The 20,191-nt window shown below is 46.6% G+C and overlaps 1 protein-coding gene across 1 annotated transcript in view; it reads left to right on the top strand.

Moving 5' to 3' along the window:
- The window catches only part of GOLGA7 (golgin A7), a 212,933-nt gene that overhangs the window by 159,965 nt on the left and 32,777 nt on the right, over positions 1-20,191 (top strand). The gene's annotated exons all lie outside the window — the stretch shown is intronic.

The following is a 20,191-nucleotide window of genomic DNA, read 5'->3' as shown; positions in this document are numbered from 1 at the left end:
TATGAATAATATAAAGTTAGAACAGGTCTCCAGTTATAAATATCTATGCATAGTGCTTGACTGCAAACTAAATCGGGAGCAGCAATGGTTCTATTAAGGCTTGTTGCGTAGTATCTGCTAATGCCATCAGTGCTTTTATTGGTACGAACATGGGCTTTTCAACATACGCGGTTCTGCTGATGTACACAGCAAAGGTATGTGCAATGTTAATGTATGCAATTGGAAGTTTGAGGACATCGATTATTATCACGTATAGTTTAAACTAGAGGCGACAATACTTAAAAGCTCATGCGTCTCCCTGCCTCCATTTCAGTCAAATATTTTTACCTTGAATTTGGTATGAAATGCATTTGAGCAGAGTATTTAAGTCGTTCTGTCATGTGCTATGTTAACCTGATGCAGCTAGACAATGGTACAATTGTGGTTGCACATATGCATGCATTTTTGAAAATTGAAAAATGTTCCACGCTGGGAGTTTTGGATATCAACAAAACCCTATTTGATCATTGGAAAGTGGGATATGCTATGACATCAGAGTTCCTGTGTGTCATTTTAAGAGGTGGCTCAAAAGGAAACTGTCAATATATTGTAATGAGTGTCATCTTGTTTCAGTGGCCTCCAAGGTACATAGTGGCAGTTACATCCAATAATACATGGAACAGGAGCGTCCTCCAAAATATATTAAAGCCTTTCCTAGTCCTTATGTCTTCAGATCCTATCTTCTTATGAAGTTCAATTATTCGGAGGCACTCGAGACAAAAGGGTTGTGCTCAGGTCTCAGTCATAATAGCAGATTCTGTAGATTGTGTGGCTTTGTAGTCATCGAATCTTTATATCACTTGCTGATGTGCTGCGAAAGCCTGCAGGCTATGAGAACGAAGTTCTTCAAATCATATGATAATCGGATTAATATTTGTATGAAAGATGAAATGTGGATATCCTTCATGCAAGGTGATGATCGTAACCTTATCTATTTTATAGTGGATTTATTTTAGAATTGTTGAGATTTTAAAATGTCTAGCCTGTTGAGGGCATGTGTAAATTATTGTAAAATAGGATTGTGGTTATGTATTCTTTGTTTTAATGGTTGTAACTGTTTTATCTGTTGTATCTACATAGCTTGTAAGCTGTAAGTATATTAAATAACCATTAAACAGTATACACAAAAAGATGGGATGAATCATCATGTGATAAGACCTGACCTAACTTGACTTCATTATTCCAATTGTGCAATCTTCAGGTCAAACTGCAAGGGAAGGGATATTGATCGTTAGTGGACACCAAGGTTGGTTGAAGTTTGTCAACGTAATTGATCCAGTAGGCAGGGTTTATTCACACTTGATGAGGCCAGTGGGCATGGCGGCTGACAGGCAGGTCAGGTCATCAAGCTTGTTGGTAAACCACCTGCAATGGTGTTCATGTAGGATCAACTGGTAATCACTCTACCTCAGATGGGTGAGGTAATTGGTTGCACCCAGGATTCTGATGGATCTGAGTAGATGGTAAAGCCCCTGGGCACGCGCTGTCTTTCCTTGGAATTTTATGGCAATTGCTGCTCTAGGACCCTATTGCTTGTCTGACTGTGATAGCACTGCAATAGAGATGCAAGTTCAACGCTGTATTAAGGAACGCACTTATCAGCTGCGAGAGTAGTACTGTAAAAGGGGAGGGGGCTCTTTCTGATACTTGTGAAATAAAATCCTTAATAAAACTAATCCATACATACAGAGGCACAGGTATGATCAAACTTAATAGTAGAAAGAAATGCAGTAATTAGGCCTTAAAAGCCTTAAGCATTTTGTGCATGGCAAAGGCTGCTGTGGCCGGTGATTTAGGGCAGAGTCTGCGATCACAGGCCCGCGCTTAAAGAAGTACATAGTGGTTTCGAGGTCATGGATCAGAGCTCACGCTTTTAGTAATACTTGACCATTTTATTATTCAAAATCAATTATAAAATACAATTTTCTAATGTTGCCGAAAAGAACCACAGCGGTTTCAAATTGCCCCGTAGAACATTAGCCCTGGGAAACTGGTTAGTGTCCCCAATATGCACCATTTGTATAGCAGTATGTCTGTGGTTCAAAACTCTGTTGGTGTCATGGTGGAAAGACATTCTCATGAGTATTGGGATGAGGCAAAAAAGGTAGTTGATTAAAGTTCCGTTGATCGACTCAAATGTTTCAATGACTTTACTTTGTGCTGTGGGAATTGGGGTGGATTGTGACGTCACAGGGTGTAAATGAGGGCGGTGTGGGAAGGTTTGTGGACCCAATTATTGATTGCAGTGTATGTTTTTCTAGAAGGGTTTAAAGTGCAAAGTGATTTGTGTGGGGAGAATTTTTCATGTAGCATAGTTATGAATACTAATTACTTGCATTGTATAAAAGTTCTAACCTTGGGGGCGTTTCGTTTAACAGCGCCTTTTTGTACAGTTCTGTTTGAATTTGCATTCCCAGCTGCGTCTGAGGCCCTGAATAACACTGCGTTGCTTCTTGCACCGGCAAACACTCCTTTTTGACTACCTTTGTAATTTTTTGGTGAGTTTTACAAGGCGAACACGGCACAGTGATGTGCGGATGATTAGCGGGAGGAAAGAAATGTGATGCAGGCTTTTTCTCTTGAGGTAGGCAGATTTTCAAAATTCCGATTTTGAATCATCCTTGTTTTGAAAATCCAGATACAGAGGACCTGCTACAAAATAGTCAAAATCTTGTTATTTTACACACTACTTTGAACTCTGTGGAATCAGTTGTGACTAATGTTGGTGCAGGCAATAACTTGAGTTGAGCATTTACATGCTGTGCAATCTGTCTTGCCTTGGTTTCTCAGCTGCAGCTCTCCTGATTTACCAGCTATCTTTTCTAAAGGCTTTAACTTTTTAGTCGGTTGCTTCTTGAAATCTCTACCCACTTCTCTACTTACGGTCATTCTCAAGAGTTCAGTCCTCTGCCCGCTCCCCTTATGGGTTTGACAATCACGTTTTTGCAGCTACCATCCAGATCTTCTTTTTCTTTCCTTATGTCACTTTTTGCTTTAATGAAAAGCTTAGACTTCACGTTACTTAGCATTGGAGGGTCCTGCAATTTCGTGTGTTGCTCTTGTCTAAAGTGAGGGTTTTTTGCCTTCGGATTCAAACCTCCAACTATACTGCCCTCAATCTCCTTAGTTTGCCTTATCCCACTCACTTTACACCAACTCAAAAGCAACATTTGGGTCTGCATTGACATTTGCGTGCTACTTGCACCCCCCCAATCTTCCCTTCAACCCAGCCTGCTTGCACCTCCTTCTCCCTTGCAAGATCTGGAATCGCCTCTTGTTCCCTTCGTGAAGAGTCTTAATCCCTTATTTTGTACTAAGCCAAATACATTTTTGAAGCCACCTCATTGACCCCCGCTATTCAGTCAATTTGTGTTGTTGTAGAAAGTGGTAGACTTTGCCATCTCTATTCCTTTTACCCCAGCAAGTGCTGCCTGTGCTTTTTCATCACAGGTCAGGCTGTTTCTCAGTTTAAAACGGGAAACAAAATATTCGTCACCCCGTCTTCCAACAGTCCATTGGCTGTCTGCATCCATCTTTCGCCTCTTCCTGTTAGTAAGCATACTGTAAGATGAAACCTGCTCTTAATGTTTGTGTGGCACTCCCAGCCTATTCTACTTGGCTGTCTGTAAGGCTTTGCAGTGATATTTCAAATAGGGTATTGCTTTGTTTGCCTTTCTTCAACAACTCCCCTTTCTTACCTTGGTGTCATGTTAACGTCTTGCTGATTAAAAAATGATTGCCTTGATTTGTGAAAAACTGCAATTTTGCTTCTCGTTGCCACGTGACAAAATCAATTGGATGTTGCTTTCTCATTATGGCTAAACACAGCACAGCACGGAAGACTCCAGGTTGAAGAAAATTAAAATTGTGAATTGGATATTTTCTTATTCTACAGCATTTGGCTCTTCAGATGTGTTTTTTTTTAATTTTATTTTTTTACTACAACTCACATCAGCAGAAGGCAGCATAGCCCATGTTGAAGGGGATCATGCGAGTTTTAGTTAAAGCATCTGGCGAGTGGCAAGTTACAGACCTCCAGACCTCAGTTTAAACGTGGGTTGCTTATGGACAGTACCCGCGAGTTCATTCCTCGCAGTGTGGAGCCTCAGTGGTTCATCTTCGTGTCTAATATTCGAGGCTTCCCACTATTGGCCGTAGTCTCGATTCAGTGAGAACATGGCAACTCTTGTGTGAAGTGTAAACTGGTGATTTAATTAACTTTTTTTATTGTTCGGTTTGATTGCGCCACTTTTTTCTGAATGTCGTCTGCTGAATTGGGGCCACATTTGGACACATTATGTTCAACAGAAGCTCTTTGCACCGCCTATGTTGGTACTATTTGATACTGTGTTATTACAGCGGGTACGTCTCAGTATTTGGCATACGTTTCTATGTGTAGTATTCCCCAAGCGCAAGTGTATCCGTAGTTACTAAACCCTTTGCTCTTTAAGAATTTGTCATTATGGCTTTGAAGCTACTAGATTATGAAAGGAAAGACTCCATTACTTCCAAGGGTAGTGAGTATAGAGACGTACATAACAGCCTTAATAGATTTCAGAAACGATTGCAGTTATCCTGCACTGTAAGTGAGCTGCTTATTTCTGGTTACTCTCAAGGCGAGTGTCTACGTTCAGTATCGCGTAAGGCACAGATGTGCCGTTCTGTAGCTGTACACGCCGATCTGCTCTAATATTCATGCTGTGATGGAACTCGCCATTCTATTTTGACTGTCATTTTAAAGCATCGTTCGCATGTGTCATAGGTCCCTAGCTGTTGCCATTTTCTGTCCTGTCCAGGTGCTATCGGCAGCTACCCAGGCCTGATTTGAAGCAGACCAAATGATTACCTACTAATGAGACGCAGTGGGATCACTTCTTGTCCACATCGATTAAAGAAATTGACACTTTTTCAGACATTTGCTATTGGATAACTAGAGTCGGATGTTCATTGCATGTTGCAGAGATCCAATTTCTACTCCTGATGTTTTTCAATATCAATTGCAGCTGCATCAACTTGGCATACTACATTGATCATGACTCATTTCACAGCTATTATTGCAAAACGGCATGTTTTCCTTGGTGGTATGGGTCTTAAGCAGTTACTCACAAGAGTGTAATCTATCAAACTGTTAAAACACAACTGTTGAGTTTCTGAAAACGGAGAGATTTACATTCAGAACTTCTGGATAGTTTCACGAAATGCAAATATTTCCAGTAAGCATAATTATAATTTAAGCTCTGTCTGCTCATCAGTGTCACGCAGAGGTTGGCATGCAAACTGGGGAGGGTGTACATTTAACACTAGTGAGCTTCGAAAAAGCTGGGATTCCAATAAACGGCATTATTCCAACACCACCAGAGCACATGCGCTTTGTTTTTTTTCTTCTTTTTTTCCTTTGATCTCTACATATACCATGCATAGCTACAATATGGAACTGGACTGTGATTTCTTGCCTTTTGTGTTAATAACCACTCACTGTGCAGGTTGTATCTAAAGATGCAGTCCTTGTGAAACCTGTGGCTGGTCAGAAGGACACAGAGTCTGATCCACCATTTCACTTAGAGGTTTATTAAAGAAAAGGGGAGGGGCTTATCTTTCTCTATGCTGTAAGGCGTCCCTACCTAACAAAACTAGCTAAGGTGCTCGTCCATCCTTCGTCAGTGACTTTCTTGACGGAATCTGTCCTCTGTCCAAACTGAGCCTATTGACCCCGCGAATCTGAGTGATTTGCCCGCGGTTGAAAGTACCGTGGTCAAATCGTTTGCATGAGAAAGGTGCGAACTACCAAAAGTTTGCACCTTTCTCATGCGAACACACATACAAACTCACACACACAACACACCCATAACACTCCCCCACCCACACCCTCAGCACACCCCCACCCCCAACATAAACGGTTCCATGTGATTTCATCACCTGGCTTTTAAACGTGCACATTCCATGGAATGTGCTCATGTTTGTTTTCTTTGGGGGGTGGGGGGGACAGGGGGTTCCCACCCACACCTATTTTTTTTTTTTACTATTGCCCACCAGCCCAAACCCTTATTTGCCCTTTCCCAACCCCCCCCCCTAAAAAAAAAAATCTATGAGCACATACGATGTAATGTGCACGTTTAAAAGCCTGGTGATGAAACAGCAGGCGATGAAACAATGTCCTACCAACATAAACAAACCCCACTTACCTTGTCTTCACGCTTGTTCCCTGCAGCGCCAGTTCCCTTTCACTTCCGGCGCTGCAGGATCCTTTTTTTTATTTTTTTTTAAACGGAAGGCTGCGGGGGGTGTCCCCCGCTCACTATACCCTAAAGTATAGTGAGCGGGGTGATGCGGGGGACACCCCTGCAGCCCCCGTTTCTTTTTATAATGCTGCCACTAAAGGTTTGAACTTTTGGTGTTCAACCTTTGTGTGGTAACATTTTTAGAACAAAAGGTTCATGCAAACCTTTTGATGCGGGAAAATCGACCTAAACCAACCCCGCCACTGTAACAATTACTAAAGGAGAATGACTCCCTTCTTCTGGGGTTTTTGCTTCGTGCAAAGTGCTGTTTTAGTAACTGATCTCTGGTGACAAATGTTAGTTCATTCAACACTTTACTGTGTTTTGGTCTTCTCTCTTTGATGGTTACGTTTTATGGTTTTATTATTCTTTTTTTCCCCTACAGAGCACTTCTCTGCTTTTCCCATGGTAAAGTTATCCGATGTTTCACAGACTCTTTACTTCGGCTAGGACCAGTACGACATTGGTCCCATAACAACATTGGTCCCATAACAATTCCCATTCACTCCTTTGGTTTTAAATATCAGTCGCTTTACTTTGACTAGGATGAGTATGATTGGCCCCGTACTGATTCTCCGTTCCCCCTCCCTGATCTCGCATTTTCCCTGTTGAGGGATAACATCACTGGGACTGCTTCTTGCTCTGGGTTTGTTCGCTTCTCCTCCAGTGTGGCCTTTCGTGGTGCTGCAAAGTTTTTTCTCTTGTGTCGTCGTCTAGGATGGTCACATGGTATTTCTAATAGTGGTTGGTTCTGCGTCTCTGCTTCCCAAGTGGCTTTGGTGTTTATTGGACTCCTGGTCCACCATGAGTCTTTTGTGGTCACGCCACCACCTTCTTTGTTTCTCTCACTCAGGACTCCAGGATGTTCTGCGTTCGCCTTCACTTCTCTCGCTTTCCTTCAGGTAAGGCGCTTTGCGTCTAAATCTGTTCTCCTTTCTGGTCACAGGATGCTGCATGTCCGGCTCTCCTCCTGCATCACACAGTCTTCCAGTTTTCTATCTTGCTGGCTTTTTTCATTGTCAGTCTCCTCCCTCCTGTTGCGTGACATAGAGTTAGGACTTCCCCGGCGTACGTCCGGGTCTTCCCCTTTCTCTCTGCTATGGTTCCTCGCCATATCATCCTCCTAGTCTCAGTTGAGGGGGATTTTTCATTTAAAGATATATTCAGTCTCTGGGTAACAATTGCACATATTGGTTTCTTCTTCATATATGTTCCCATAGAAGATGTTTAAGAGGTATTACTGGAATGTTTCATAGGGAGTTCCTCAAAGGAATGGGTGGTTTTGTGCCCAAAGGCGGAGTCTCTCCTGGTTAGTCCCCACTTGCCTCGACCCCACCCCCCCTAAGCAGGGTGTTGCAGAGTGGGCTCACCTCCCTAGCCTCATAGGAGGGTGGATGGTTTCCTGTGATTCGCCACAACCCCTATATTTAAATAGCTTTCATTGTTCCCTCCAACCCCCTTTCACAGCTTTTCAATTTCTTTGTGTCCAAACGTAGGGTACTTGAGTGGTGTTTAAGAGTTAAAATCTGAAATCCACCCCTGATCATGTTATATATATATATATATATTTCTGAGGCTTGTGGAATCTGCTTAGATCACATGCTGTGCATAGGCCGACATCTAGTGGAAGCTGCGGAGTATTACAGTTTGTTTTTCGAAACTCGAAAATGGGCGTCGACACAGGCGTGCCAGTAATACTATCCCTAGTGTGACGTCCACTGTACCCAAGATCCCTCACGCGTCTGGGATCCTCAGATTGTTTTTTTCCGCCATACTGGTCGGAAGCATCTTGCGGAGTCCCCTGGCCTTATCCATACCTTTGCTAATTATTGCAATTTAAAATTATTTATTGACATCCTTCCCCACCCCAACGTCGACCATCGACTCGGCGACGGCTGGAGAAGACATCGACCGTCGGCTGCTGCACGACGGATCTGGGCCTCGGAAGGCCGCTGGCCTCGGCCCGGGCCTAGTAGGCCGCTGGCCTCGGCCCTGCAAGTAGGGAGAGTGGGGGGTGGTACATACTCTTCACTCTTGGTATATAGGTACACCTTATATATTTCCTACACTTACCAGCCCGCTGCCTCAAGGTGCGTATGGAGGGTACCCCTTTCCAATTCTGCCCCAAGTGCAACCGCAAATACCCTTGGGTCGACAGGCACGCCACGTGCAATCTCTGCTTGCCGAGGGACCACCCCGAAGCGAACTGCAGAGCGTGTAGCAGGTTTAAACCTAAAACACTTAAGGACCGTTCGACAAAGCGTTGGGCCCACCACGCCAGGCAGGCAGCCATGGCAGCGGAGGGCGCCTTCAGCGATGGCAGCGACGCCGTACTTTCGGACGGCGAGGGCATTACGGCGTCTAAAGACTGCCGAGCGCAGGTCCCCGACCTCGGAAGGTTGTCCGGCAGGGCGGCTATGGGGAAGACCCCCGGCGACGCAAGCGCTACACACCCTACACACACTAAGCACACCAAGTCCAACCGAACCTCGACGACGTCGACTTCTCGGAAAGAGGCACGGATAGAACGGTCCGACTCGGTGTCCTCTGGGCGCTCTCGATCGAGATCGCCTCATGACGCAAGGCAATCATCCACTCTTGCCAAGAGTGCCTCGCTCCCTAGATTAACGGAAGTTCGATCGTCGGAAGACGAAGACGACTTCCACCCCCAGGCCGCGCTCCAAGAGACCGAGAGCGCAGTTAACACCAGCGAGGCCCCACGCTCGAAGCAAGATACCTCTCCCGACCCTCGGCGCCAGGCGTCGAAAGTCTCTGGGGCCTCCAAGGGGCAGGGAAAACATTTTTCCACGCACGGGGAGGGAGGGAAACAGCGGAAAGCTCAGCCTTCCACTCCTGTAAGACCATCCTTCCACCCCAAGCAGACAGATAAACATAAATCTACTGGGACATCAACATCAAGCAAGGGTACCCTTGATAAGTCCTCTAAGTTGCCTACTAAAGTCATACCCTGTTCCAAAGAATGGTCCAGTGAGGACATAGACAGGGTCATGTCAAGGATGTCTTCCTTAGCTGATTTTTATGACAAAAACCCAGAACATTTCCTTTCGTATGACCCTCAAGGGGCCACACCCTCAGGCTCCTCTGATCCTATCCCCCTAAGTAAAAAGGCCCGGGTCGAAAGACCTGACCCCTTCGAGGTGCAGCCTTACTCTACTCCATACTCTACACTCCACACTCCAGATACCAAGGAAAACCTTTCCCTGAAGGGGACCAGGAGTTTACGATTATGGAGGAACGAACCGGGTCTGAATACTATGCGGAGGATGAGGACCTGGAGGAGGTAGAAGATGAGCAGGAAATTTACAGAGTAGATTCCCCGGTAGAGAGCGAAGCCCCAGTTACCGACTCGCCAGTTGATAACCAACCCCTCCTTAATGAAGTTCTTGCTCGCGCAGCAGAACATTTTCACATCGACACCCACGGTGTACAGGAGGAAAGGGACTTCGCAGAAGAGTTGGTGGGAGAGAGGAGGCCGGTCGCTCAGACCATCCCTATCCTTAAATCCATCCAACGGAGAATAGATCCATCCCTGGTGAATCCTAACCTCACCAGAGCCGTCAACCCCAGAGTCGAAAAACTTTTTCGGGCAGCCCAGCCGCCTACCAAGCAAGGATTGCAAACTCCACCACCCTGTTGGCAAGTTACAACTGCCATCAATGGGAAGAGGTCGCGGCGCTCATAGCCTCTGCTCCTGAACCGTTAAAGGGCCAGTTGGCTCGGATCTCGGCAGAGGGGTGAGCCGTGTCTGGTTGCATCTTAAAAGCAACTTTCGACGCTGCAGACAATGCAGGAAGATTGATAGCAGAAGGTACTGTTATCAAAGGTCATGCGTGGTTACGGCAGTCGGGGTTCAAAACAGAAACACAGGCTTCATTAATAGACAAGCCGGTGGAACCAGATCTATTGTTTGGGAAAGCGGTCGAAGACGCACTTAAGAATGCCAAGGACGAGTACGAGACTCTCAAATCCCTGGGCCAGCTTACCAACAAACCCCCGAACCAGAGGGGGAACAGTAATTTTCGTCGCCCACGCGGCCAAAATTCACAAAGAGGCAACTATGCCCAAGGACAGGGTACACAATGGAACAACAACCAGCAGTCTACCCAAAGTTACAGCAAGGGTAACAAGAGAGGTCGTGGAAGAGGCAGAGGCAGCCCCAACAAGGGAGGTGGCACGCCTCCGCCAAAGCAGTGACGCTCAGTTCAGGGTCCCTTCTCACGCAACCCCAGTAGGGGGACGCATTTCCAACTTCACCCAGGCTTGGGAAGGGATCACCTCAGACAGATGGGTGCTGTCAACAGTGTCCACAGGATATTGTATAGAATTACTGCAGCGTCCCCGGAACCACCCTCCACGACAAAGAATACACTCCTTAGAACATCAGAAGATCCTTCTCGAGGAGATCGCCATTCTGCTAGAAAAGGACGCGATAGAACTCGTCCCAGGACACCAGGTAAACAAGGGTATCTATTCAACTTACTTCCTTGTGCCAAAGAAAGATTTGACAATGCGCCCAGTATTGGACCTACGGCCTGCCAACAAGTATGTCAAGCCCCAAAAATTCCGTATGACCACGCTACAAGAGGTAATCCCCCTCCTAAAAAAGGGGGACTACATGGCAACCTTGGATATGAAAGATGCTTATTTTCATATTTCAATGCTCCCAGCGCACAAGAAATACTTGCGCTTCAAAGTGGACAGTCGCCACTACCAATTCAAGGTACTGCCCTTCGGGGATAGCTTCAGCACCAAGGGTATTCACCAAGGTACTGGCGGTGGCAGCTGCACACCTACGCAGGGAGGCAATCCCAGTGTACCCTTATCTGGACGACTGGCTCATAACGGGGGAAACCCCAAGAATTTGCAGGTCAAACATTCAGAGGACTATCGACCTCCTCCACGAATTAGGCTTCTCTATCAACGAGAAGAAGTCCAGTCTGGTGCCAAGCACCTCAAAACAGTTCCTAGGAGCAATCCTAGATACTCAGAAAGGGTTGACCTTCCCCTCGGAAGAGAGAATTCGGAATATACTACTGCAAATTCCACATTATCAGTCAGGTCAACAAATAACGGTACGCAAAGCAATGCGGTTACTGGGCATGATGGCGTCATGCATTTACCTGGTCCCCCACGCGCGTCTGCGCATGCGTCCCATGCAGGAATGGTTGGCGAAACAGTGGTCTCAGGCAAGTGGTCAGTGGGACGATCTAGTGGTCGTTTCGCCAACACTCGTACAGAGCTTACACTGGTGGACAAAAGAGAATCTCGCAAGGGGAAAACCCTTTTACGATCCCGAAGTACAAGCAGTGGTAACTACAGATGCTTGCCTGACTGGGTGGGGAGCTCACCATCTCCACCACACAGCTCAGGGTCTCTGGTCTCACTCAGTAGCCAAGAACCACATCAACCTGCTAGAGCTTCTGGCAGTATTCCGAGCGCTTCGGGCGTTCGAGCCCCATCTACTAAACTTGTCGGTGCAGATCCGGACGGACAGCACGACAGCCATGTTCTATCTGAACAAACAAGGAGGGACTCGTTCGCCAAATCTGTCCAAGCTTGCCCAGAAAATCTGGATATGGGCGCTCAGACGGAACATCTTCCTATCAGCACAACATGTTCCAGGGGAGCTCAATTCCCTAGCGGATGCCCTAAGCAGAGACTCCCTCCCAGAAGAACACGAATGGGTCCTTCACAGAGAGATCGTAGAAGATCTCTTCTCTCAGTGGGGTTTCCCCACTATAGACCTATTCGCCACAAGCGAAAACAAACAATGCCCAGGATTTGCATCCAGGTTCCCCCAGCCAGACTCCCAAGGAAACGCCCTGTGGATGAACTGGTCAGGGATGTTTGCGTACGCTTTTCCACCAACTCCTCTCATCAGGAAGGTGGTGTACAAGATGAACAAGGAATCGATGACGCTCATTCTAGTTGCTCCCATGTGGGCGAGACAACCATGGTTTCCACACCTACGCAGGATGGCGCTGTGCGAGCCCATCAAACTCCCAGCCCGGTACAACCTACTGTCCCAGCAACAAGGTCAAACAGTGCACCAGGAACCCAACTCAATGAATCTGGCAGCATGGCTCCTGAGGTCATAGAGTTTGGGCATCTCAATTTACCACAGAGGTGTATGGACATCCTAAAAGAATCCAGGAAACCAAACACATGGCACTGTTACTTTGACAAGTGGAAGAGATTCGTTATTTGGTGCCAGAATAAACAAATCAACCCAGTTGATTGCACTCCTTCCAACGTGGTAACATACATGCTCCACCTGCTGGACGCAGGTTTGGTTTTTAACTCTCTGAAAGTACACCTGGCAGCCCTCTCGGCTTACACCACATCCCATAACAAAGTATTGTGGTGGAAAGTACCAGTAGTTAAAGCCTTCATGGAAGGAGTAAAGAGACTTCACCCTCCTATTTCGAACCCACCGCCAGGATGGGACCTCAATGTGGTGCTAGCTAAACTCATGGGCCCCCCTTTCGAACCCATGCATAAAAGTAGTCTCAAACACCTGACTTATAAAACGGCCTTCTTAGTAGCCATTACCGCCATAAGAAGGGTCAGTGAAATTCAGGCTCTGTCAGTGCAGGATCCTTTCTTTATTATCCACAAAGACAAACTGGTTTTACGCACACACCCTAGGTTTTCACCTAAATTTATATCTAAATTCCATGTAAACCAGTCCATCGAGCTTCCGGCTTTCTTCCAGAACCCGCAAAGCTCGGCTGAGGTGAAACTACACACCCTTGATGTGCGTAGGGCGGTCCTCTACTATGTAAATAAAACCAGACCGCTAAGAAAAACAGATCAACTGTTTGTCTCCGTAGCTACAGGCAGAGAGGGGGATCGCGTCTCTAAAGGCGCGATCTCGAAGTGGATTATCAACTGTATACAGCTGTGTTACTCTCTTTCTGGAAAAACTCTGCCTTTTACGCCAAGGGCCCATTCTACTAGAGGCATTGGTGCCACTCTGGCTTTCATTGCTTGCCCCTCGAGGGCAAGAGGTTCCCCTCGAGAGGTGTCGAGGTTCCCCTCGACACCATTTGCAAAGCAGCTACTTGGAGCTCTATTCACACTTTTACTCAGCATTACTGCATTGACACTCATTCCAAAGCAGATACACAAGTGGGACAAGCAGTTCTAAGACACCTGTTTGCTCATGACCCTTCTCACATCCCACCTCCTTCTTCGGGTACTGCTCGCTAATCTATGCACAGCATGTGATCTAAGCAGATTCCACAAGCCTCAGAAGGGATACATTACTCACCGTAATCGTATTTCTGATGCTTGTATCTGCTTAGATTCACATGCGACCCACCCTTCCTCCCCTCCGAGAGAAGGCGCATGATTACTTGTAGTCTTACCTTTCTGTCTATCTGCTTGGATTATCTGTACTCACGCTACTCCTCATGCTTCCTCATGTCAGAAAAAATACAATCTGAGGATCCCAGACGCGTGAGGGATCTTGGGTACAGTGGACGTCACACTAGGGATAGTATTACTGGCACGCCTGTGTCGACGCCCATTTTCGAGTTTCGAAAAACAAACTGTAATACTCCGCAGCTTCCACTAGATGTCGGCCTATGCACAGCATGTGAATCTAAGCAGATACAAGCATCAGAAATACGATTACGGTGAGTAATGTATCCTATATATATATATATATGTATATATATATATATATATATAGTTCTGAGGCTTGTGGAATCTGCTTAGATCACATGCTGTGCATAGGCCGACATCTAGTGGAAGTTGCAGAGTATTAGTTTGTTTTTCGAATCTCTAAAAAGGGGCGTCAATCTAGGGCGTGCCAGTAATACTATCCCTAATGTGACGTTCACTGTATCCATGATCCCTCACGTGTGAAGCACCCTCAGATTGTTTTTTTCTGTCATACTTGTCGGAAGCATATCGCGGAGTTCCCTTGGCTTTAGCCATTTATCAATATTATTACAATATTTCCCCGTTTCTCCCACCCTATGCCGAAGATCGATGTCGGTGAATCGAGATTGAGGAAATCGGCCGTCGAGACTCCATCACAGACTTTGGGTTTCGGAAGGCCTCTGGCCTCGGCCCTGTGCAAGTAGGGAGAGTGGGGGGTGGTCATACACTTATTTCCTACATATACCCGCCCGCTTTCAATTAGTAATATATGGCGATTACTCCCTTTAAATTCTGCCCGAAGTGTAACAGGAAGTTTCCCTGGCTAGACCAACACAATACCTGTAACCTGTGTCTCCCACAAGACCATCCCGAGGCTACCTGTAGAGCTTGTAGGCTCTTCAAGCCCAAAACATTCTAAGACCGCTGGACGAAGCGCTGGGCCCACTACGCCAGCCAGCTAGAGGCCATGGACGCTGTGGGATCCTTCAGCGATGGCAACAACGCCGCCTTATCGGACAGCGAGGGCACAGGGGTGACTTCAGACACCCACGCGCAAGCCCTCGACCTCGGAGGACTGACCGGCGGTTCAGTTATGGGGACAGCACCTGGCGGCAAAACACACACCACTTCCACCAAGCACATTAGCCCCAGCCGAGAGTCGACACGCATGTCGAGCGATCTGCAACGAAAGGCATCGAGAGATCGGTCCACTAATAGAACCGTCCACGGTTGGGAAAGGTGCCACATTACCAAAAGTCATTGAGTCCCAGTCGTCAGAAGACGAATCTGACCTCTTCCCCCAAGTAGCACGTTCGACATCCACTTCCGAGATTCTACGCCCCTCTTCCAAGACTTCCGAATCTCGTACCACCTGCGAGCCTAGACACGTTGTGTCGAAAGCCACCTCCGAATCTCGACGCCAGCCGTTGAAGCCCTCAGAGACCCTCAGGAAAACAATCCTCTAGTCATGGGAAGGGGGAAAAACAGAAAAAACCCTCAGAACACCATGTTCAAAATGAAAAACAAAAAGCCCCTAAATCTTTAGAAAAATCCAAGGTCCCTGACCCTGTCACCAAGGGAAAGATTGTTCCCCCCACTGCTCAGGATATGGGCATGGAGGAAGAGGATGAGAATACTGTAGTCATTGCTGGTTCAAAAGAATGGAATTATGAGGACATTGATAGGGTAATGAGAAGAATGTCATTTAGGGCAGACTTCTATGAGAAAGACCCTAATTATTTCCAGAGCTATGCCAGCACTCCAGCTGCCTCTGCCCCTTTGGGGTCCAAGCCCTCTCAACCCCCTACTAAAAGGCTCCGCTCTGAGGCTCCAGCACAGGGTTAGTTTTCAGACCCTTTACTAATTGAACCTTACCATCCAGAGTCGTATGGGAAGGAGACAGAAACACATATGCTGGAAGACCAGACAGGGGTTTCTTACTATGGGGACGACAAGGACCAGAAAGAGGAGGATGATGAGGTGGAAGCCTACAATCTCGACTCTCCTATTCCTAAAGAACCCCCGGTGAACGACTCACTGATTGATAATCAGCCACTCCTCAATGAGGTACTGGCGAAAGCAGCAGCTCATTTCCAAATAGACACACAAGGTGCCCAAGAAGATAAAGATTTTGCAGAGGAAATCTTAGGTGACAGAAGAGCCATTTCCCAGGCTATCCCCATATTAAGATCCATCCAGCGCAGAATCGATCCCTCGCTAGTAACTCCTAATCTCACTTGTGCAGTCAATCCACGAGTGGAAAAATTATTCTGCGCCGCACCCTCTGATCCCATGTACATTAGTGGGCAATTAAAACCCGACTCCCTCGTAGTAACAACTACCAGAAAGAGGGCAAGTACACCACTTGCTTCTTCCGAAGCACCGCCTGATAAAGAGAGTAAGAGAATATACACTATTGGCAGGAAAGTTGCCTCCACGTCAGCCTACCAGGCGCGTATTGCTAACAGTACCACTCTCTTAGCAAGCTATAACTGCCATCAATGGGAACAAGTAGCTGCTGTAGTAGCCTCTGCACCTGAACCACTAAAGGGACAGTTAGCCCAGATTGCAGCAGTCGGAAGGTCTGTGTCTGGGTGCATCCTTAAGACAAATTTTGATGCGGCAGACAATGCTGGAAGATTGATAGCTGAAGGCACAGTAATAAAATGCCATGCTTGGCTAAGACAGTCCAGGTTCAAGCCCAAGACCCAAGCCACACTCATAGACATGCTGATAGAGGCGAAAGGTTCTATTCTGCAAAGCAGTGGAAGAGGCACTAAAGACGGCTAAGGACGAATACGAGTCCTTAAAATCTCTCGGCCAACTGACAAATAAGCCCCCAGGTCAGAGGGGAAATAATAATTTTCGTCGCTTTCGCGCCCAAAGCTCCCAGAGGGGTTCCAACTACTATCAAAATCAGGGAACCTCATGGGGCAACAATCAGTCCCAGGCAACACAGGGCTTCACCAGAGGTCAGCGCAGGGGCCGCACTAGGGGTAGAGGCAGCCCCGGTAGAGGTGGTACGCCACCCAATTAACAGTGACGTTCATCTCCGGGTCCCTTCCCATGCATCCCCAGTAGGGGGGTGCTTTTCCACCTTCACCCACACATGGGAAGGGATCACTTCGGACAGATGGGTGCTGTCCACAGTGTCCGCAGGATACTATATAGAGCTACTAGAACACCCCCGCAACCTCCTCCAAGACAGAAAGTACACTCCTTGGAGCACCAGAAAATCCTCCTTAAGGAGATCGCCATTCTACTTGCAAAGGACGCAATAGAACTCGTCCCGGGCAACCAGGTAAATTGGGGTATTTATTCAACCTACTTCCTTGTGCCAAAAAAGATCTAACGATGCGCCCAGTATTAGACTTGCACCCTGTAAACAAGTATGTCAAGCTACAAAAATTCTGCATGACAACACTCCAAGAGGTAATCCCCCTACTAAAAAAGGGGGATTACATGGCAACATTGGATATGAAAGATGCCTTTTTTTTTCATATTTCAATGTTCCCAGCGCACAGAAGATTCTTGCGTTTCAAGATAGACAGCCAGCACTACCAGTTCAAGGTGCTGCCCTTCGGAATAGCCTCGGCTCCAAGGGTATTCACCAAGGTACTGGCGGTGGTGACGGCGCACCTACGCAGGGAGGCAATCCCAGTGTACCCTTACCTGGACGACTGGCTCATTACAGGGGATTCCCCCCTAATTTGCAGACTAAACATCCAAAGAACAAGTGACCTCCTCTTCCAATTGGGTTTCTCGATCAACGAGAAAAAAATCAAGCCTGGTGCCAAGCACCTCAAAACAGTTCTGAGGAGCTATCGTAGACACCCAAGAAGGGATGGCCTTTCCATCAGAGGAAAGAATGTGAAATCTGTTGTTGCAAATTCCTCAATATCAGGCCGGTCGCCAAATAACGGTGCGCAAAGCGATGCGTTTGCTAGGCATGATGGCATCTTGCATTTACCTGGTTCCCCACGCGCGCCTGCTTATGCGACCCATGCAGGAATGGTTGGCGAAACTGTGGTCTCAGGCAAGTTGTCAGTGAGACGATCTAGTGGTCGTTTCGCCAACACTAGTACAGAGTCTTCGCTGGTGGACAAGAGAGAATCTTACAAAGGGGAAACACTTTTACGATCCAGAGATGCAAGCCATCGTCACAACAGACGCCTCCCTGGCAGGGTGGGGAGCTCACTACCATCACCACACAGCTCAGGGTCTCTGGTCTCACACAGGGACTCGGAACCACATCAATCTGCTAGAACATCTGGCAGTCTTCAGAGCGCTTTGGGCATTCAAACCCCTCCGATCCAACTTGTCAGTGCAGATCCTAACAGACCGCACAACGGCAATGTTTTACTTAAACAAACAAGGGGGCACTCGTTCGCCAAATCTGTCCAAGCTTGCCCAGAAAATATGGAAATGGGCACTCAGACGGAAGATTTACCTGTCATCCCAACATGTTCCAGGGGATCTCAATTCACTAGCGGACGCTCTGAGCAGAGATCCCCTCCCAGAGGAAAACGAGTGGTGACTACACAAAGCAGTCGTAGAAGATCTCTTCTCTCAGTGGGGTTTCCCCACTATAGACCTATTCGCCACAGGCGAAAACAGACAATGCCCAGACTTCGCATCCAGGTTCCCCCAGCCAGGCTCCAAGGGGAACGCTCTATAGATGAATTGGCCAGGGATGTTTGCATACGCTTTTCCACCAACCCCTCTGCTGAGGAAGGTGGTCAACAAGATACACAGGGAATAGATGACGCTCATCATCGTTGCTCCTATGTGGGCGAGACAACCATGGTTTCCACACCTACGCAGACTGGCGGTGTGCGACCCCATCAGACTCCTGTGCTGGTACAACCTACTCTCCCAGCACGAAGTACAAACAGTGCATCCTCAACCCAACTTGATGAACTTGGCAGCAGGACTTCTGAAGTCCGAGTTCGGGCATCTCAATTTACCCCAGAGCTGTATGGATATCTTAACAGTCAAGAAAAAACCTAACACAAGGCACTGTTACTATGACAAGTGATAACGTTTTTTTTATTTGGTGCCAGAATAAACAAATCAACACAATCGATTGTAATCCTTCCAATATTGTCACCTATATGCTCCACCTACTGGATGCAGGGTTAGTAGTTAATTCACTCAAAGTACACCTGGCCGCGCTGTCATCCTACACCACCTCCCTTAACAAGGTGTTGTGGTGGAAAGTGCCAGTAGTCAAAGCCTTTGCCGAAGGGGTAAAGAGACTCCACCCTCCAATTTCTAACCTACCACCAGGTCGGGACGTTTTTTTAATTTAATTTGATTTAGTTGATACACAACTTTTCAAATATACACGAAAATACACAATTATACAGAAGCAGTAAAAGCAGCAAAAAGGAGAAAAGAGAATAAAATACCAGGGGTACAAAAGATAAACATATTATACACAAACAATGAATACAAAAAAAAAATGCTTTACATTTCTTAGAATGACCAAGCACAACGCCTCTCATGAACCAATGGGAACCCATACAAAATTAATTTGTGGCAGCTACAAAAGGCAAAACCATTCTTCAGTATTGGACAATGACGATCTGTACTTTTTTTCTTGAGGTAGAAAACATAATTTGCCATTTGTAGTCACTTGAAGTGCATGTGTGAAAGGTGATGATGTTCTGAAAGTATCTTTCTCTCACCAACATTAAAGACGGACAATCCACTAGCAGATGTTGCAGAGTTTCTTTTTGCTGTACATCAATGCAATATCTGCAATAGTTCTGTTCCTGTGGGATCAGTTTCCGTCTAGATAATACATCTCTCGTACCGCATAGATTAAATCTAAACCATTGGAATTCGGATCGTATAGCTGGAGATGGACATTTCAGCAGGTACTGAGCAATGATACCGTAAGGCTTGAAACCAAACACCCAAACGTTGAAATCTTTATAAAGCAAGCACTTCGCTAGAGTCCCCGCCCAATCGGCGCGATAGAATTTTACTTTGGTACGGTCAGGGTTCTGAAGTAACAGCTCTGTTACATTTGCCTCACTCATATGGCTAAATACACACTTCTGCCATTTCATTGGGTATGTATTACATGATTTTAGCAAGGCAGAGGCTAAGACCTCTAGATTTGACCCACTATTTATACCCAGCAGGCACTTCCGTAGCAGGGCACACTGTCTCTACCTTGCCTGTGCATACAGAGACACCAACCCCAACTCATATCGCACCATAGCGATCGGGGTAGCTTTATGTAAGCCTAAAATAGCCTTCCAATACTTGGCCTCTAAGGCCTCCCAGGCTGAGCCTTTGTCTAACACCATACTCTCCACACCATACAATACAATCGGGACGACTTTCATTTTGTAAAAATCTACTGCATGTTTCAGGGAGAATTTACCAAAGTTTTTTATGATGATTCTGGACTGTGAGGTCAATTGGAGTAACTTACTCTGTACCATTGTTCC

Source organism: Ambystoma mexicanum, chromosome 10 (genome assembly GCF_040938575.1).
Source record: "Ambystoma mexicanum isolate Mex_15411 chromosome 10, UKY_AmexF1_1, whole genome shotgun sequence".
NCBI lineage: Eukaryota > Metazoa > Chordata > Amphibia > Caudata > Ambystomatidae > Ambystoma > Ambystoma mexicanum.
Note: the sequence above shows the minus strand (reverse complement) of the source record. Positions and strands in the feature narration are given on the sequence as shown.